Below are 20,109 nucleotides of genomic sequence, written 5' to 3'. Positions count from 1 at the left end.
CACGCCAAAAGGACACAAGAGCTAATCGGGAAGATCTTCCAGTGGCCAGCCCGGGACACTTTGAACAACAAGATAAGTAACCGGAGTGTTAGGCTATTGCCCAAATGATGAAATAAATATCCATGAGCCCATCCTGATATAAACAGGTATGGGGAAGGGATAAATCGTCCTTGCGGAAGAGTTCCGCTTAATAAATGTACAAGGAATGAGGGCGAGGAGAAGTCGCCATTAGTAAGAGTCACTGTGGCGGGATCCAGGGTTGGAGGCTGACGTTAGCGGGCGGGGCTCTGGAGGAGCGGAATGGCCGCAGTGCCTCGGAATCTCTCCCTGGAAAGACTTCCTGGTGCGGGGTGCTGTTGGCCTACGCCCACGCGCTCTCCAGTACTGCGTCCCGCGGGGGTACGGCTGAAGGCGGCTGGACGCAGTGACTCCCTTCTGACCAGAGTACAGGAGGGGAGAAACGGGGACCTTCCCGCGGAGGATGCTGGCCGCCACCCGCCTAAGTGACCAGGGCTGCCATCGCCCGAGACAGCTGTGTGGGCAGCGTGCGCCCCCTGGTAGGATGGGGCGAGGGCACGGCACTGCTCTGACCTTGAGCAGACATTAGCCAAACCCAGTTCGAGGTCTGGCTCAAACCGATCAGACTCTTGAGAAGGAAAGTCCGAGAAGCTGTCACGGACGGGGGAGCCTAAGGTGACGTGGCACCAAACGTGCTGTGGGACCCTGGATGGGGGCCTGGGCCAGAGCCGAGGGATGGAATCCAACCGGGCAATCCAAGCGCAGGCTGTCTCTTGGGCACTGCTGTGGTGGCTCTGGTGGTCTCTCACGGCTGACAGCTGTCCCTGGGTCGGGGACGGCGCCATCGCTAGTGGGCGAGGTGCGTTCAGAAACTCTGTGTCCTAGCCTTGCAACTCTTTGAAAGTCTTAATCATTTCAAAGTAGAGGGTTTTGAAAAGTTCCGGGTTCCTCGATTTTCTTCCCCTCCTGGCGACTCTCTGTGCCGAGATGGGGTCCGTCACTTTCATGGAAGAGGAGAAAGAGGAGCCCGACCCTCACTCGCTGCTGCTGCTGCTGCTGCTGCTGTGGTACCACTCGGAACAGCCCTGCTGGAAAACAGCTTGGAAAACAGATCGATTAAACCTAAATATGCAGCTTCCCTGTGGTGCGCTAATTCCGCTTCTGTGTACGTACCCGACGAAACTGCCGTGTGTGTGTGTCTGTGTGTGTGTGTGTGTGTGTGTGTGTGTCTGTGCGCGTGCGTGCACCTAATACCACTTCTGGGTACGTACTCGACAGAACCGCCTGTGAGCATGTGTGCACGCACGTACATGTGTGTGTACACACCTATGTGTGTGTACTAGTATGCACGGGCATGTGTGCACGCATGTGTGTGCATTGCATGCCTATATGTGTGCGTGCTGTGTATGTGTGTGTGCACATGTGTGTATATGTGTGCATGTTGTGTGTTCTGTGTGTATGTGTGTATATATGTGTGCATGCGCGTGTGTATGTGTGTGCATGTGTGCGTGTGTATGTGTGTGCATGTGTGTATATGATGTATGCCTGTGTGTGCATGCCTGTGTATAGGTGTGCATGCACATAAGTGTGTATATGTGTCTACGGCACGTGCGCATTGCTTGCCTATATGTATATATGTGTGTGTGCTGTGCATGCGTAAGTGTACATGTGTATTTGTGTGTAGACGTGTGTGCATGTGTGCTCCTATGTGTGCATGTGTGCGCGCATGTGTATATGTGTGCATGGGCATGTGTGCATGTGCATTGAATGCCTATATGTGTGCTCGCTGTGTGTGCATGTATGTGTGTGCACGTGTGTGCATGTGTATGTGTGTGCATGTGTGTGTATGTATACATTTGTATGCATGCCTGTGTATATGTGTGCATGGGCATGTGTGCATGTGTGTGTGCGTTGCATGCCTATATGTGTATATATATGTGTGCTGTGCATGCATATGTGTGCACATGTGTATGTGTGTGCATGCATGTGTGTGCATGTGTGCCTGTGTGCTCCTGTGTGTGCATGCATGTGCGTGCAGGTGTATATGTATGTGAACACCTGTGAGTATACATGTGTGAGCACACGTGTGTGCATGTATGTATGCCTGTGTGTGCATGTCTGTGCATGTGTGTGCATGCGTGTCTATTTGTGTGTGTACCCAAAGTCATATACAAAAATGTCCGTAGCAAATGCACTCCTCATAGCCAAGCACTAGGAACAGCCCCCAGGCCCATCAACATGAGCCTGGAGGAAGGGTGATGCACTCCCACGCTGGAACAGTATCCAGCAGCCACTCTCCGAGGGATGTCCAGGGACCGCCAGGGTCCCCGAGCCTCTTTCAGGGGATCTGAGAGATCAAAGCAATGTCTGTAATGTCACCAAGATGCTATTTGCTTTTCCTCTCGTCACATGATCTTCTGGAGGAGAATTCCAGAAGTTACATGACATGACACCGCCACAGACAGAATGAAGGAGCAGATGCGAGCCGCCAGCTCTCCTCCGTTAAGTGAGACACGAAGAGATTTGTAGAAAGGCGAAACAAAGCCACTCCCTTCGTTTGGAACACGTAGTTATTCTTCATTAAAAACATATCGGTCGTAGTGACACGAGTGACTGTATTATCATTCCAAGTGAACCAACAAGCAAGTGCGTTTCTAGATTTCTGTTTTGTTTGGTATTTCGGTAAATACTCCTAGAACGAAACAAAGTACATGAACGAAGCTGTTTGGAGTCCTCAGGAATTTGGGGGGCAGTGGGGATGCTGAGATGCTGGTGTCTGAGGATCAGTGTGACCGCGTCTGAGCCGCCATTCAGGCCGGGCGGGCCTTGCAGACCAATGCATCGAGCAGGCTGGATGGGAGTGGGGGGTGTTATCGGAGCCGTGTGCGGATGGCTCGTCCACGGCCAGAACCGTCTCCCTCCTCCATGGGGGTAGCCGCTGGGAGGGGGCACAGGGCAGCTTCTGGGGTCTGGACAAGGTCTAGTGCTCGGGATGGGTAATGACAACAGAGATAGAACTTCTGGTTTCCACACTTCACCCTCTGTCTGTCGTCCTTCCATCAAAAGTTCCCCCAGGACGCTCTTGTCTTGATAGTTAAGGTCCCTGCACCGTTGGACAGTCAGCCCCAGTGTCAGGGTTTGCAACCAGCGGGCCCCGAGTTCGAATTCTGGCTCTGTCACTCACTAACCTTAGCTGCCTTGCTTGTGAAATGGATGTGTGCACCTGGCACTACCTGGGAAGGGTTAGGTGCAGTCACGTCCATACCCCGCTTAGCACAGGCCTGGCACAGAGTTTGCACGGCCTAAGCGCTTCTGTGGATTTTAAACCCCGGTGTTCACCTCGGCCCCTACGGCGCAAGGCAAGCACACCCCTGATACAAACAACGCGTCCTCGTGTTCCCCGTGCGAGCCCTGGCTTGTTGTAGATGTGCGCGTGAATGCGTGTGCGGGGAGCCAGGCACCTCTCATCGGCATCTGGGTTCTGCAGAGGAGGCAGCTGAGACACAGACCTGCTAAGTCACTGCCCAAGGCCCTGGGCTGGTGAGTGGGCCCGTGGGCGCTGACCACAAGAATGAAATCCTGGCCTCCTGCCCCCCTCACCCTCCGCTCCTGCCTCTACATCGTGAGTAAACATCTTGCCTGTGGCTGTCCCTTAACCGACTGCGGGGACTAGGGTTCCTGTCCCGTCACCTCACCTGATCATGCCAGCCCTTAGCGTCCACGTGTCCAGATTGTCAGGGCTCTTACTGTCCCAGAACAAACTCTGCCTGACTCCCAAGACCTGCATGTAATCAACCGGCCTGGTCCCCTGGATGAACCATGCCCCTCACTTAACCTTGTGCTCGCTGAGTTCAGGAAATGCGCTCCTGGATCTTTTCTCCCCCTTCCCAAAAAATGCCCCAAACCGTCTGTGGGCCCCCCTGCTCCCCTCTCCGGAGGCAGCTCTGAGGCACCCCTTCGTGTCAGGAGGGTGCAATCCGCTCATCAGCACACGACAGTCACCTCTCGCTGCTGGGGGTGATGCGGGGGTGCTCAGCCAGGGGCCGTATTTCACATAGCAATTAATTGATGACAAATAGTAATTAATGGGCCACATTCCTACTTCGGTGAAGTGCAGAATTCCATGCTTCTCAAGCTGGGGATGGGCCACGTTCTTGTTTTCTTTTAATCTGCTTTGAAAGACAGCGCTCTCCCGGGCAGCAGGGACGGCGCCCCGTCCCCCGTGAGCTCATTGGTGTGGCATGTGAGGCCTCACTGCTCAGAGATATGAAGCGCTAACTGTCACCGCGCCTCAGGGCCTCGGGGCGTGGGTGAGGAGCCTAATTAGTCGTGGTCCCCATTAATTAAAAATCATAAATATTCTCGGAGGTAAGGTGGGAGTCGGAGCAGGAAGGAGGCGGCTTCTGGCTGATTTCTGTGTGCGTGTGCCTACGTTCGTGTGCACGTGCCTGTGTGTGTACGTATGTGCGTGAGTGTGCACGTGTGCACGCACATGCGTGTATACGTGGGATTGATTTTCAAAAAGTACGATCGAGCAGGCAAACCCCGCTTGCGGGAGGAGGTGTGGCTGTGGTCCGTGTGTAAGAGCAGGCCTCGGCGTCTCGAGAGAGGGAGACAGACCTGTGTCTTTGCCTTTCCGGGGAGAGGAGCGTCAGAAAAAGTGCTGAACATCACCCTTGTTCACGTGAGCCACGGGGTGGAGGTTCCCCACTGGATTCGCAACCCTGTGCGCGATGCTAGAAACACGGATGGAGCACACAGGGTCCTTGTCACCAAGGAGTGCTTAGTCCACCTGGGGACACCGTCGGGGAAATGGACATTTGGGGCCCCGATAATAGAAACAGCAACCGGCACGTTAGGGCCCAGAGCACGTAAACATCGGTGACATGGTGACGCATGCCTTTCCTTACCCACGCGTTCAATAGCGGTCGGCTCCGGTCAGAGCCACCGTAAGCTCAAGTGTGCACCTACAAAATTGGGAGATACCCGTTAACACCTGGGATGTGATCTGAAAATACCTGATTTCTACAGGCTGGAGGTCCCACGGGCGCCACTAATGCTACTGCCCTTTGTCACCTGCGTCTGTGACGGAAGCCAAACCTGTACTTGGGCTAGAAACTCGATTGTCTTTCCCATCCTGGATCGTGACTGTGCTGAGCTCCACGGGGCCCCCCGCGACGCAGGGAGCGCGCTCGGGCGGCCGCGTGTGAGAGCCGCGGGGGGTGGGGAGGACACGCCTGGCTCCCTGAAGCACCCTGTCGGGGGGAGAGCTGCCTGCCCACCTAAGAGAAAAGCGGCCGGACTCCCCGCCTTTGCTCCGCGAGTCCCCAGCTGCACATGCAACGTGGAAAAGCAAGTCTTAAAATCTCAGCTGAACATAACCAGCTCCCGGTTCTAAACTCAAGCCTGCAGCTATCGTTCAAGAGCCTTCCCGCATTCCAAGTGGGTTAGTGTGTCGCGTAGCCGGCCTCAAGGGAGAAATAAAGGCATTGTATTAATATTTCCCAAGGCATGCAATTACTTGAAAAAGCCCCAAACAGTCCAGACTAATGACTATGTTTATCCGTGAGCGGTCTGGAAATCTAATTTCTGATGGTGCGGTTGAAATTGCTTTGAATACAGTAAAGAAGGAAGGAAGGAAGGCAAAACTATTAATTTTTATGGAGTGCCTGAATGTGTTAAATGCTGCCTGTGAGGCTTTTCATACATTCATCTCATTTAGCTAGAAGGCTAAGGATGCTGAGCTCTGGCGCTGTGTGGCCTTAGAATAGCAATTCTGTGAATTAGTTAGGGTACAGGTAGCAGGTATCCAAAGTGGCTTAGACAATAAGGGGAATATATTGACTCACATAACTGAAAAATCTAGAGATGTTTCTGGATCCTGGGTGGGCTTCAGGCTCAGTTTGTTCCAGCAGGGCTGTGTTTTCCTCTTCTGCCAAGTCTCACAGGGAACCGGGTCCTCCTGCAGAGCTTCTGACTCCATCACCAAGCCGAACTGCTTCCCTGGGAGGTCCAGCCCTCTCCCAGCCCCGTTTCCCCATCTTTCAAATGGGCTGGGATGACTTTATCACCTCTAAGGGCCTTTACTGTTCTGAGGTTCTAGGCTGCTTGGATGTCATCCTTCCTGGGAGTCGGGAATCCTCACCTCTTCTCTAGCTTTCCATGTAACCTTCCGCATCCGTGCCCCTCGGGTCCCGGCTCCCTGCTGAGGAGGTCAGGAGGGCAGGAGGTGGAGGCTGAGGCTCTCGGGCGCATGCACGGCATATTTGGGGTGCCTTGTTGGCAGGAGGGGAATATCCGCACCCCATCCCAAGGTCAGGGGTGGAGAAAAGAACCCCCCCCCCATCTCAGGAGAGAAGGCCCGGGTCTGACGCGGGAGGGAAGACCAGGTTGCAGGCCGCCCTTGTCTGTGGCCTCCCACACGTGGGTCATTTGGTGGCCCTTTCAGAGACAGGCATCTGAATCAAGTGACCCGGTCACCCAGGGGCCAAACCTGACAGCTGGCAGCGACCAAACCTGGTAGCTCTTTCTGCGAGAGCATCTGTGTCCCGCAGGGGCTGGGCCAACCCACCCGCACCCACGACAAAGCAGAGAATCGCCTTCAGCGCTGGGGACTCTGCTCCCCAGTCACCACAGGCGCCGAAGCCCCGCGCAGACACGCGGCTCAGAGGACTTGGTTACTGTTCAGTCTCTGGAAGAATGTGGGTATGCACTGAACTGTCAGCCAAAAGAGCTTTTCAGAGTAGGCTCTGTGGCCCAAGCTCACTCGCCGACAGCCTGGCAGGTCGTCAGACGCGTGTGCAGAGCGGGAGCCGACGGTGACAGCCGGGTTCTGGGGGGTGCTGTGGGTGCTGGCCACCCGCTCCGGGGGCACGGCCGCTCGTCGCTGGGCTGGGAGCCCTCCCGCCGGGGCTGAGCTCAGCCGCCCCCCTCCCCCTGCTCCGCCCGCTGGAAGGACGCGTGCACCTTCGCGTGCACACCGGCCATCGCGGAGGGTGGAGGGGAATGCGGTCAGTGTACCCCCGGCCACGGCCACGGCCACGCACGGGGACCCTCCCAAGGCACGGGTCGTCCTCGTCAGAGACCAGCGAGGCCTCACAGGTGACCTGCCCAGCCCTCTCCTTCTCCGATGACAAAACCGGGACCCTGGCAGGGACGGAGCTTTTCCAAGGTGTTGAGTCTCGTTACCTAATTGTCGCTACTGCAATGCCTCTGTCAGGTGCAACCTCAGATGGCAAAAACGAGAAAATGATCTCAGTACCAGCTGCTTGCGTTAGGGGAAAAGGCACAGCGTCTGCCGGGAGCCACAGAGACCAGGGGCCGCCTCCTCTGTAGGTCCGTCTGCAACTGCCTTCGCTGTTCGGGAAAGAAAACGTGCTCTGAGAATCTGCATTTGACCCTGCGGGGCCGCTCACCCCCTGCCCTTTGCCCTTTCGAAGGTGGGTCGGTGTCTGAGGCCACACGCTGGCGTGCACCCAGCCTCCCAGGGCAACACAGTGGTAGGGACGCTGCCCTGGGGGTGAGGAAACATGGGCTCTGGGTCCATCTGGGCCTGAACCTACTGGGGCCCTTGGGCTCGCTGCCTCCCCTGTGGCATTCAGCTTCTTAACATAAAAGTGTCATTTTAGAAGATGTGTTTTGTTTTGCACACAAAGTAATTTCTTTTTTTATAAGTTTATTTATTTTTGAGAGAGAGAGAAAGAAAGATAGAGCACGAGCAGGAGAGGGGCAGACAGAGAGACACACACAGAACCCGAAGCAGACTCCAGGCTCCGAGCTGTCAGCACAGAGCCCGACGCGGGGCTCGAACCCACAAACCGTGAGATCATGACCTGAGCCGAAGTCGGACGCTCAACCCACAGAGCCCCCCAGGTGCCCCTCTTTTTTTTTGAAATGCATTTGGGACCTGTGCTCACCCGTCTTCAACTTTCCCCACTCCCCACCACCCCTTATTGTCTTGGGGCTTGTTTACTCGATTTAAATTCTGTGACCGGCACTGGTCCTACAGCTGGGTTGTCACCTTTAGCAAAGTGAGTATCCCTGGGTCCCACGTAGTATTTGGGGTATAATTATACAAAAAAAGAAAAGGTATCCATTTTTAACCTGAGATTCAAACGCACCTGGGCATCTTACCTCTTACCTAGAAATTTCAGAGGGCAGGTAGGCAGCGGAGCCCCAGACCAGAGGGTCTCCAGGCAGGTTCTAGTTCTGACTCACATCCATGAATTCATTCGATGGCCTTTACTGGTTGCTGATGGGAGCCCTCAGGAGCCCAGAATTTCTGTGGTTCAGTCTCAAAGAAACTGTTGGAACCAAACGTACACAGTATGGTCATCAACACTAATTTCAGAACAGCTCCAATCCTTTACGTGCATTTCTGCACAACCGGAGGGCTCCGGGCTCCACGTTCCATCATTGTGCCGTAGACGTGGCTGCTGGTCGGCTGAAGACTTCCCTCTAGGAAGAGGAAGGAGTGGCCCAAAGGGACAGAAGAAACACATGAGTGTGTCTATGTCCCTACTTTGTGTCCCATCTTCTGAGCATCTGGGAAACCACATTCCCGTCTTTAAGAGAATGCAGCGTGGACACAGGCCACGAGACCCACCGGGACAGCAAGTAGAAAACACAGTCGCAGGGCAACGGCATGTTTCCCTTTAGACGCCGGGCCGTAAAAGACAAAAGGAGTACAGGCAGAGGAAGAGGCCAAGGCAGGCTGGAGGATTCCAGAACGTCTTTCTTGCGTGGCCTCCCGGCGGATGCGTTAGGCCCTGCCCTCGCTCCAACCTCTTCCAGCTCCCGGCACCAGGTCTGTCCTGCCTGCACGCGTGGCCGGCCCGAGGCGCGGGGAGTTAACGCCCCAGGAGCAGCCCCAGCCGACGACCATGAGAGCTGGCATATAAAAACTTCAGCTTGTTCTCCTCGGGTGGGAGAATTCTCAGGCCTGTGCTCTACGCCGTTTCCCAGACTAACTCTCTTGATAGGACACCCCAGTCCCCTCGCCAGCTGGCCCTTTCCTTTCTCTGGGTCACCTCCCTACGTGCCCACCACCCTGCTGTGCTCCTGGGGTCACGTCCCAAATCAACACCTCGTGCTAGCATCCTTGTCTCAGGGGACCCCAAACGAGGCAGACTCGAACATCCCAGAGGAATGGGAACGCCGGAGGTCAGGAGGGGATACCAGCCCAGGCAGGGAGCGGCCCGGGGGGCTTGCCTGGAGAGCGCATTTCCTGCGTCAGGGCCCCAGGGCCTCTGGAGGCGGAACAGCCCGATTAGATCAGATGCACCCAGTTACACAGAAAGACCTAGGATATTTTCCCATGAATTCCTCTTCCTGGTTTTGCCTCCTCCTACTTTGGGCTCTTTCTGTCCCACAAGGAAACTGGGATCACAGTAGGGCAGCCCTCCAGCACTGCTCATGGTGGGGACTATCTGCGTAGCGATAAGGACGATAAGGACGTCGTCACAGAGCATTCCCGTAAGGCCTGCTTTCTCTGGCTGGCACCCACCCCTGTTATCTTCATAACCACAGGGCAAGGGGCTTTCAGAAAGCCTCGCTTTACATATGAAGGACCCGAGATACAGAGAGGTCAGCTGACTTCTTGAGGACACACAGCAGGGAGGTGCGGAGCCGGCCCCCACACCCAGGCAGCCTGGCTCCAGAATCCACACCTTTAAGATGCCAGCCCCACAGGGACCACTGATCCCCGATCCAGAATAAAACAGAGGCAACCGGAGGGAGCCCACTCCAGCCCTCCCTGGACCCGGCCCCGGCCCCGCACGCGGCCCGCCAAAGGCCGGATACAAGCCTGCTTGCTCCTCGTCTGATGGGTGAATTGGCCTCAAGTTATTCGGAGGGTTCCAAACAGGGAAACAACACGTTTCAAACCCTCCAGTCTCCCTTCGATTCCCAGCTTCTCCTGGACGGAAAGCCGGTGAATGAGGACAGTGGTATGCGTCCGCCCCCAGCATCCAGAAACGGCAGCGGGAAGGAGCCCCTCCTGGGACCTTTCGTGGCCCGGATTCAAGCTGCTTCTCATTTCATCCCCCGTCTTTCCACCCGCAGCTGGTAGAGAACGCAGCACGGTGCATTTTAAACCCTGGGACCCTGTAAGCCACTGATGATGCATCTGTGAGCCGTGCCCACTGCACGCCAGCCAGGCTCTGCTCAGTTTCCCAGCCGCCACATCGGCTGCCCCGCGGCTCCTGCCTCCGAAGGAGACGATCCCAAGGCGAGAAGCGAACTGGGGAACTGGTGAGCATTTTGCTCACACAGCTTGGCCTCCTGGTGACCCCAAGCTGGCTTGCGTCACCGGGACATGCTGAGGGCGGCTCACAGCCACAACCTACCGCACACCGAGTCCTGGCCCGGTTACCGGGGCAAGTGCGGAGAAGCCCTGAATGCCGACAAGAGTGGGCGGCCAGCCCGGCTTCCCGTTCAGCGGAGGGGCACGTGGGAGCGGAAGACCCGAGGCGGGGTTTGCCTCCGTTTGCCCTAAGAGGACGGACGGCCACAGGTCATCAGGACCCACGGAGCCTCCTGGTCGGAGCCCCGTGCGGAGCTCACACAACGAGGGAGAGCCCGCATGCCATGGCTTGCGTGTCACTGGTAACAGTGACAGTGGTAGACCAACAATGACGATTGTTAGGCATGCGTCCTGCGGTTTGCCTGGGCCGTCTCATCTCAATGTGCCAGCAGTGACTGTGAGGCAGGCGGGGAGCCCGGCACGTGAGTTACGAGCTGGGATGGGAACCAGGTGATTAAACCCCAGCCCTGCGTTCCCGGCCACTTGGCCGCGCCTCCCTTGTCCCCTGGGGCTGGGGGAGGCTGTCAGTGGGTCCCTGGATGTACACAGGCATTTCTCCCCGTTTGCAGACTGCATCGAGCCCTCCGAGGGGGTCCCGACCCCAGATGTGGTCACCAACCAAGAACCACGGGCTGGCGATCTGTGAGCATAGAACGCCCTCACCCGCCAGAGATGCGTGGCTTCACGTTGTGGCCGTGGTTGCCGTCCCCCAGCCCCGCTGGCATCCAGCTCCGTGCCCCCGCCCCGGCTCAGCAAGCTTGGCCCAAAGCGAGTCTGTCACTGTCCCCACCCTCATGTCCACCGTGGAGCTGGGGACTCGGAAGCCCAGGTTCTCACGAGAACAGTGACATCGCAGGCACGTGTGTGGCCGCCCCGTCACTGTGCTCAGCGCCTGGCTGGCGGGCTGTTGTTTGGGGACAGCGGCAGGGTCCCGGGTGCGCACGCACCTGCTCTCTCTCTGCCACTACCACGTCTTTGTCGGCCTCTACTCTCTGGGCTGTGAGGCGGGCCATGCCAGTGCCGCCTCAGGGGGCTGGGGGGTGAGAGGAGGGAGCCACGCTCCATGGCTCATTCCTCCTGCTCTGTCTACACCCGCCTGGCGCCTTCAGGCAGTAGCTCTCTCCCTGTTCTCCAGGGAGGAGCACGGAGAGAAGAACCACAGGCTTGGAGAAGCCGCCACTGAGCGTGTCGCCCCGGGTGCACTTCCCGCCGTCCTTGTGGGCGCAGCCCGAGCCGTGCGGACCCGAGGCCGACACTCGGATTCCCGCGAGGGAGGAGCAGCTGCTTGGTCTGGGGAAGCAGACCCCTTCCCGGAGACGCGGTGGCAGTCCCGGTCCTGAGGCCCGCGGTCTAGGAGGCTCGCGGAGGAAGCCCTGACCTCGAGGCCGTCCCGTCCCCCCTGTGAGGCCCCGCGGAGCGTCCCCTCCTTGTCCGGGCGATGACGCCCCAGACTCCTGGTTCCGACCGACAATGTGCTCGCCATATGCACAGCCCCCAACGCGGGACGCCGGGCAAATGTTATTACAAGGCCAGCAGTGACTCCGCTTAGGATAACAATGATGAAAATCTGCATTAACCGACTTTAAGCTGGGGGAGCCTCCCGTCCCCGCCCCGAAGAGAAGAAAGGGACGCGGGTTTGTCGCGGGAACCGGCAGCTGCGGATCACCTGGACTTCATCTTCTCTGCTCGCGTCTTTATTAGCGGGATTTTTTCTTTTAATGAGTAAGTGTCGAACTACCAGGTGTTTTGAATTTTTGTCTTGTTCGCTTGCTTACATGAGGAAATTCAAATAGAGACTCTGTATTCATAAAAACCCGGCGGGAGGAGAGAGAAAGGCCTCTCCCCCCCGAGGGGGCCCTCCGCCCTCCCCTGGGGGCCCCCCCAGTGCTGGCTGCTGTTCACAGCTCAGCCACCAGGGGCTCATCTCAGGGGGCAGCCCCCCCAGACCTCTGGGGGCCCAGGCAGCCTCAGGGCCTCTGCCCCAACGCCGTTAATTCCCCCTGGGGTGGCCCCCGTTCCCGCGCCATGGCCGGACGGGAGGGCCCCCCCGACAGGTGTCGCCAACACACAGGGCACATGTGGAAGGTTCAGAGAGGGGACGGGACGGTATCTCTGCGCACCCGGAGGAAAAGGTGAGGAAAGCGGCCTTCCCCGGGGAGGACCCCACCCCCTCCCCTGTGGCTCTGGAGGTTGAAGCGAGGCCCAGGGAGTCTCGCCTCTCGTTGGGGGAGACGGTGTGTGCAGGGCTTGAGTTAACAAAAACGAGGCAGGGGTTCTGCGGGCTCCGCTCCTGCCGCAAATCCTGGGAAACGCAGGGCGATCTTGGTGTGCGGGGCAGGCCGCACCTCCTCTCGGGGCGGAATTAGTCTTAGGCAGCTGCCGCTGGCAAGGGCTAATCCCTTAGCGGTACCAGAGGCAATTGACATCCCTTGACTCCGTTTCCCTCTGGCCGCACCGCACTTCAAGGAGCAAAACTCCCCACTTGTAATGAACGCGCCAGCCTCAGTCTTTCCGTTCAGCGCGGTGTCCACGGGGCTTGTGTGGCTCGCGTGGCTGGTTTAAGCTGTGGGGTTAGCACGCTGCACAGCGGAGTCTGGGCGAAGCGCCCGCCCGCCCGCCTTCCCATCTTCCTGCCCTGAAACACTTCATCCTGAGCAAATCGGCAGGATGCAGTGTTAAAGGACTTTCTCCAAAACAAGACCAATAAAGAAGCCATTTAGAATCTATGGGTTTTGAAAGGAAGACGGTTTTTCTCCCATGTTTTGCTTTATCAGTCGTGGCAGGATTTCAGTACGTGTGCAGAGCGTCTTCGCGAGGCGCTTACTCTGTGTGGGGAAGGAGAATTGGGCACAGGAGGGGCACGTGCTGGGAGTGAGCCCTTAGCGGATACGGGCGGCAAGGAGGCGGTGTGACTTTTATTGTTACAGGCCACAAGCGATCGTTTCTTTCTTTCAGATTCTGTTTAGGTCCCTCCTTTAAACGAATGAGCCTCTCACAGTGCCTGACCCCGGACTCTTGTGATGGCGTTTTCCCGCCCTGCCATGGCTGTAACAGCCACCCCCTGTTGCAACGCCTTCTCCCTGCTCCCGTCCCCATCCCGCTGCCCAGCACCATGCCACGGGGGGATGACAGATTGCCAGTGTTTTTCCCAGCCAGCTTCATCTGACTCACCACAGCGACTTGTCCATATTTTCTCCCCTGCAAACCGTCTTGACATCCAGGTTGGTTTTTCCTTTGCAGGGTTCATTCCCTTCATCTTCATGATACCGCCTGGTTCCGTGGGGGTAAGCTCCCACTTTCCTGGGAGGGACAAGGTTCTTCTGTGTGCACCCACCCGGAGCACTTGTCACGTCTTAATTCTGGATGGGGAACGCCATTGCAGCCGAACAGCGGCTGGTGCGTCAGGGTCAAGGGGACAAGTGAGAGACTGGCGTGGTTGAGCCAGAAACGCGGGGACCCCGGTCCTAACAGCTGACCGTGTGCCCCCAGCAAAGGGGCTCAGCAGCTCGTGCACACGTGCTTTCCTTTGTCCACACCGCAGCCTGGTGAGGTGTTCACAGAGTGATCAGGCTGCCCTCCAGGGTCACTAGGTAACTGAGGTCGTGTGTCTGTGTCGAGGTCCATGCGATCAAGCGGGCAGGGCCTCTCAGGCTCAGGGGGCATCCAGGCACACCTCCGGTGACAGCCGTCTCCCTCTTGCGCAGTCTCGGGTCACGCTTCAAGCCCATAGCCGGGACTTGCCTTCAAGTGTCTTTTGAAACCTGGAACACTTCTTAACAAAGCTGAGCCTGTTTCCTTCCCGCTTCTCATGTTTCTTCCACACTCGCACCACAGAAAACCCTTTCAGAGAGCTCTGCGGACACAGAACCACCGCCACACCAAGAGAATTCGAGATAAGGTTGAAAAACCCCGTTCACAGAGGCAAGGGCTTTTGCTGTTTTCCACATCCCCTGCAGAGGCTCTGCAAACCTGTTCCTGTGTCGGGAAGCGGGCACCTCGGGCACCTCGCGCTGTTGGGCGGGGGAGGGGGGGGCTGCAGAGCGTTCCGGCACAGGAAGGGAGGAGGAAGAGTGGGCTCTGTGGAAAATGCACCTGACCGCGGCGTCTCAAATAGGCAGTCATGACGTTCACGTTCGTGAGGGGCGCGCCATGGGCCAGACCCGGCACCGAGTGCTTTACATACGCTGTTGGCAACTCTCCTTACCTCGGGGACATGCTAGTAGTCAGGGCATGCTGTGATAATGCCACGTGACGAACATCCCAGAGATCTCAGAGGCCTCCAGAAACATCTCTGTGTTTCTCACTGGTCTCTAAGTCAGGGTGGCTCTGCTGGGCCAGAGCCTGTCTCCCCTCCTAAGACCGGCAGCTACGCGGCGTGCTTTTCCCGGGAAGGGGGGCAGGAGGCTGGAGGTGGGTAGGAATCCCCGACGCCTCTCTAGATCTTGGTTGAGAGCTCTCACCCTGTCTTTTCTGCCCACGCCCCACTGGCCAGTGCAAGTCCCAAGGCCAACGCCATCACCAATGGGGCAGAGGAGTATTCTCTGGCACAGTACAGAGGGCAGGGTGTTCTGAGCAGATGACAAAGCCCGGTCCAGGCAATCCCTGCTGAGCGGTGGCAGAGCCGGCCAGGTGGCTCCGGGGCCCGGCTCCGAGGTGGGCGCTCTGAAACGGAGAGAACGGTTTTCCGAGTGTTCCAGGCGGAGTCCCAGCCTTGGCTACCTTGGGGCCACGTGGGTCCCGCCCAGGCATTTCTGACTCCGTTGCTCTGTTTTGGACTCAGGCACTGGGGCTCTGAAAGCCCAGGTGGTTCACACACACAGCCGGAGCTGAGAAGTAGGCCCCAAGGTCCCTGCTAGTCCCCATTGGAAATGCAGAGTCCCGGGCCTCACACGAGACCTTCAAATGCACACCTGCATTTTAGCAAGATCACCGCACAGTCGTCCACATCGCAGGGCCGTTCGAGTGGCACGGACGTGGATGGCTTGAGTCCCCCCCACACGCGACACACAGCGGGACAGAGCAGTCCCGATGGCGCGTCTTCCGTGACGGGGTCTCTGTTTTCCATTTTCCGTGACCACGGTTGCTATGCTTACGCTCCTCTCTGCAGCCAACGGAGGGGTCGTGTTGAGAGAGTACCAGGTTAGACCCTTCAAAATAAATAAATAGAAATGATTTTGTAGTTACAGATTGTATAAATTACCCACAACTAGTAAACTTCTCTCTTCACATGCTTTTAACATAAACACCGCCAAAATGTATTTATTTTTAAGCCGAGGGAGAGGGAGAAAGGGCTAACAGTTTGTCTTCAGGATCCTTTCTCCAGGAGAGTGAATTCCTCCCCCTTAAATCCTCAAGAAAACTGCTGCTTTCAGCTGGTGGTGAGCACCTTTGTTTTCAAGATGTGTCATCTTAACAGGAAGATTTTCCTTAGAACTTTTCATCCCTCAGGGGAGGTGATGGGGTTGCCATGCAAGGAGCTGTCCCGCCGCAAAAAAACTTCACATTCCAGTTCATCCCCTCAGGAGCTGTGTGACCCTGGGCAGGTCCCATCACCTCTCTGAGCCTATTTCCTCCACGGTAAAATAGGACCAATCCCACGTATGTCGCAAGGGTGTGGTGGAATTGAAATCATGAGTGTAAAAGTGTCGGGCACCGGGCTGCAGATGCGTTATTATTTTAGCCATGAAATACGAATGCAAGGGCAACTCATGTTCCATATACAGAATTTGGAGGCAAAACAAAAATAAAAACAAAACAAAACAAAAAGAACGAGAGACAGCAAACAGATAAAGGCAAAGGATGAACCCAAAACTGCCACAGATCCCATTCCAGTGTTAAGATATCCAAAGATCCACCAAGTGGTAGAGAAGCGTTTGGCGCGTCCGTCTGTAGGGCGGTGGGGAGGTCACGTGGCTCCGTGTCCCCCGACGCACCTGCCGCGGGCGTGCACGTGGGCGCGGTTAACTCGGCGTTGGGACTTTACGTGGCTCCGTGTCCGCCGACGCACCTGCCGCGGGCGTGCACGTGGGCGCAGTGAACTCGACGTTGGGACATCACGTGGCTCCGTGTCCCCCGACGCTCCTGCCGCGGGCGTGCACGTGGGCGCGGTTAACTCGTGTCGTGCGCGACTGAATTCATTAATTGTGATAAATGAAATGTTGAAAATTATCCTTACGGTATATTCATTTTAAAATTAAAACGTACATGGTAAAGAAGAGAGAGAGAATAGGCATCTTCAAGTCTTATTTTCTTCGACACCTGTGAGCACGTTAACGGAAGTGTTCTGGCCTGTAGCGGATGTCCGTGGGACCTACAGCTTCACAGACGGGGCTCCCGTGCCTACAGAGGCTGCCGGGGTCCGAGAGCCGCCCCGGCACCCGGTGTTCTTTCAAGGGGCGAGTCTTTGCATGGATTTCTTGAGCGGAGCGCGGCAGGGCTAAAAGTGGAGGGTGCCGTTTCCTGCGGAGATGGGGGGGCCAGCCAGAGGTCAGTGGGTCCCCAGAAGGCACCAGGCACCCGGCTGAGCACACAGCAAGAACGGCCCCGATCGCTGCTCCCCGGGTTTGTGAGGAAGGGAGGAGGGTGCCGGTTTCGCGAGCAGATTTTCAGCCTGTCCAGTTAAATATCCAGCCCAGGCTTACACACGGTGGGCAACCGGGTTGTGAACACCCCAAAGTGCTGAACCCCCACGCGACACGGGCTCTCACCACGCGCCTCCCATCGGGACTTAGGCTTTCTAACTGGGAACCCTGAGACTGAAAGGTTCCACTTCACTACCCCACACTCCATCCCCCAGACCGGGCGCCCTCGAGGGAGGGACCGCTTCTCCGTGTCCCTGGAGCCCAGCCAGCTCCGTGCACACCCAGGGGCCGAGTGAGCCCCACGCCTCTCCCGGAGGAGGCCTGGCTCTTTGGGAAGATCCCCATCAGTCGGTCTTACACACCGTTCCTTCCCTCTCTCTTGAGACATTGCTTTAGCTTCGTGGTTCCTGCTGGGCTGGAGGAAAGAGTTAGGAATGAAACAGAGAGCCTTGACATTGGACCCACCATTTTTAAGGAAAAAGCGTATGACAACTTATTTTTCACGGTGGAGAGTGTCGTGCACGCAGAGATGAACACAGATCGCTATCCGTGTCCTGGCACCGAAGGGCGTGGCCCACCGTCTGGACGTTGGCTTCCGTGCCTCTTTACTAGAAGGGAAAATCAGCCCTAAGGGACAAATAGATGTGACAGGTGACATCACAGGAGTCCTTGCAGTGAACAGTTTGCTTTGGTGTCACAGTGACAGACCCCAAGGGACACCTTTGGATGAGGCGAAATGGCTGCGTTTTCAGACCCAGCCTTGTAAGACCACAGGGCTGGAGGGGCTGGGAGTGATGTAGCGGTCAGGAAAGGCCAAGCCATGCTGAAGTAACAAACAACCCCCGAACCCTGAGATTGCCTTTAGAAAAGAAAGTAGGTAAAGTCTTCTTTCTTGTCCCCGGGCCTGTCCGTTGTGGGTGAGCAGAGGCCCTGCTCAGCGACTCGGGCCCATCGGGCGGTTTCCATCCTGATCCCCCAAGTGCCCTGCCGAGGGAAAGGAGCCACGGAGGGTCTCACTGCAGCCGTGACGTGCCCCGGCCCGGAAGAGACCCATCTCTCACTGGCTCGTGATTCCCTGGCTTGAACTAGCGACCGTCGCCGGGCCTGGATGGGAACCTACAGGACACCGTCACGGAGCACCCCACACGTGGGCGAGACCAGTGCACGCGCCAGCTAGGGGTCTCTCTGAGCATCGGTGCCTCCGGAGAGCCGGATTGAGAAGGGCTCAGAGAGAGGGTCCGAGAGCCTCTGTGACCAGCGAATAAAACCTGTGATGGTTGCCGGCCGGGGTCGCGTGTGCCTTTGGGCTGCCGCTCTGGCCAGACCAGCACCTTCTTGTCACTAATGAGAAAACAGGTGGCTAGCCCGAGGTCCAGGGTTCCCATCCCCCAGACTGCCTCTTCTCTGCTCCCATCACATGGGCCCCTCTGCACTTGGCCAAAACGCAGACCACTCCGAGGCTTAGTGTCCCCCACCCTGCTGCCGGTGAAAAAATAGAAAATGGGCCGATCTGTGGCCACCTCTCCTCTCCTCGGGAGTCTGGAGCCACTGACACACGGGGGGCCCCCCGAATGCCTGGTTAGAGCTGCTGGCGTGGGTGAGAACAGCGAGAGAAGGAAAATCTGGCAGCGTGTCCCTTGTTTGTTCACACAAGAACTAAAGTGACCCTGTCTTTATTTTCCAGTGGAGGGTCATGTGGGTCAGCCACATGTTGGCATTTGGGTTTACAGTTCCCACCAAATGAGTCAGCAGAGAGAACACCGAGTTTTTATAGCAGGCATCTTTGAGCTGGTGCCCACTACCATTAAAAAAAAAAAAAGGTGCCTGTTTATAGCACGGCCGTGTACTAATTGCAAAGCCCTACAACCAGGGTCACCAGCATCCCCGGGGGCCTTGCTTCCTCTCTCGTTAAGGGGTGACACCACCACCTGGTTCCAACATGTGAGCACACACTTGCTTCCTTTGTGGGGGGCAACCCAGGCAGAATTTCCCCATGCTGGAATACCCATGGAGACATTTGGAAAATGTGACTTGAATTCCACGCTGGAGGCCTGAAAGAGTGTGTGTGCGCGTGCGCACGCCTGTGCATGCACACACACAGACGTGCACAAGTACCCCGGATGAGTATATAGCTAGAAGAATGTTTGCATGTATCTCAGGCAGGAGCAATGTCAACTGTAGATAGAGTGGTCCGCGGCCCCGCTGCCGGCTCAAGCCCTGAACGGGTTGGAGCTTAAATGTCACTTCCGGCCCAGAAAAGGAGCGCTTCTGCTGCTTGTTTATACTAGTGTGTAAATGACTGACACAGGTTTTTTTTTTTTTTGGAACAGGTGTCGGCAGTGCGGGGATGCTGAGAGGGCACAAGTTCACGTTGGGTGGGCGGACAGGAGGGTTGAAGGTGTGTTAAAGCAGGAAGGGGAGTTGCATTAATAGAAGAGAAAAAGAAGAACAAATAGTCGAAGGTATAGGACTCAGGCCAGACTTGCCTCCTCTCAGACGCTCACTAAGAGGTGATTTGGAGCTCGCCACGACTGGACCACACAGAAACCCACCGGGCGCCTTCTCTCCTAACCGGGCTCACTCAGCTGGATGTCTTCCAGTTCGGGGCCACCTTGGTGCGCGGTTTCCGTACGCGGTCCTGGGGTTCTCCCTTCCTCAGTCCCCAAAGCATGTCTTTGGTGACCCCTTCCAGACGTGCCTTTCCAGTCGACGCGCCTGCTGGCAAAGCCAGACAGGGTTTTGCTGTGTTCTGTCGACGCGGAAAGCCGCCTGCGGGGGACGCTAGCGATGAGGCCGGCGGGGCAGGGGCGAAAGCCCCCGGGGTGAGCGTGGGCTCTGCTGTCCTCCTGGCGTCCCAGGGCGGGGGCCGGGCCCCTGGGAGGGGCGCGGTCGCAGCCGTACTCCGGGTTCCTCGCGGTGCCTTTTCCCCGAAGTACAGCACTTCACAAGACTGAAGACACACTGTTACTTTCCGGCACGGAAGAATGAAGGGGGCTTGGTCTTGGCTGCTGCGACTCAACGCGGCCCCTTTCCTCCCCTCTGGTCGAGGGGTACACGCCCGCCTCTCTGTCTGCTCCGGGAGAAAGCCTACGCCTCCGTGGGCTCCGATGCACACTGTCCCTCACGTGCGTGCCTGTGTGTGTGTGTGTGCACACGCACGTGTGCACCCCTGGCCACAAGCCCACGCCCCAGTGTGTGCTTGTGATA

The sequence above is a fragment of the Panthera tigris genome, chromosome E2 (assembly GCF_018350195.1).
Source record: "Panthera tigris isolate Pti1 chromosome E2, P.tigris_Pti1_mat1.1, whole genome shotgun sequence".
NCBI lineage: Eukaryota > Metazoa > Chordata > Mammalia > Carnivora > Felidae > Panthera > Panthera tigris.
This window is presented reverse-complemented; position numbering follows the sequence as displayed.